Source organism: Antennarius striatus, chromosome 2 (assembly GCF_040054535.1).
Source record: "Antennarius striatus isolate MH-2024 chromosome 2, ASM4005453v1, whole genome shotgun sequence".
NCBI lineage: Eukaryota > Metazoa > Chordata > Actinopteri > Lophiiformes > Antennariidae > Antennarius > Antennarius striatus.
This window is the reverse complement of record NC_090777.1, coordinates 8,666,319-8,667,319: the sequence shown is the minus strand read 5'-3', so window position 1 is coordinate 8,667,319 and position 1,001 is coordinate 8,666,319.

Genomic DNA, 1,001 nt, shown 5'->3' with positions numbered 1-1,001 from the left:
CTCATTAATCTTTAATTACATTTATATTATAATATTGGGGGAAGCTCTCATTAGCTGCTGTATTTATGTTTAGTTTTACGACAGTAACGGACTTTACATTGCCGTTTGTTTACGTCAGATGGGATACCTGATTTTTTGGCGGGTGTCACTCTAGGTGATGAGCCACTAATTTGGTGTGTTGTAGCGTTGCTGTGAGTGTGTGCCACTGCGGCTGAGAAGACTCCCCAAATAAAAGTTATGGATGTTTAACCCGTGTACCGCCTCATAATTATGGGTGAAGAGGAATATGGAAATCAAAACGCAACATGTTATGGGCCCAGGCTACGAGCAACAGGAGGAAGATGGCAATGATTAGTTTTTGACGGAGATGAAAATTACTACAAGCTTTGGGAAGTTAAGTTTCTAGGACACATGAGACCTGAAGGTTTGAAAGACACAATATTATCCACTGCATACCCAGACCCAGAGAAGAATGCAGAATGTTACACAGAGTTAATTCAGTTTCTCGACGATAAAAGCCTGTCATTGGTAAGGAGGGAGGATGCAGATGACGTCGAAAAGCTCTGAAAATGCTGCGGGACAATTAGGCCAGCCAGGGTAAGCCCAGAATTATTTCCCTGTACAACGAACTGTGTTCTCTCAAGAAAAAGTCTGGTGAAAGTGTGACAGACTACATTATCAGAGCAGAAAAGCCAGTAACTGCTCTGAGAAACACAAAGCAAGTGATCAGTGATGAGCTGATGATCACTATGGTAATGAGGGGACTTCCAGAGCCATACAAGCCTTTCGTCATTCACGTAACAGAGCAGTGAAGACATGACGTTTACACAATTTAAAAGTAAACTAAGAAGTTATGAAGAGCCAGAAGTTCGACAGCACACCAAAATCAGACAAAGTGATGAAAGTGGACATGTCGATGGTTACCTGCTATAGATGTGGTAACCGTGGTCATATGGCAAAAGCCTGCCACCAAAAGTCAGAACCCAAATGGTGCATCTTCC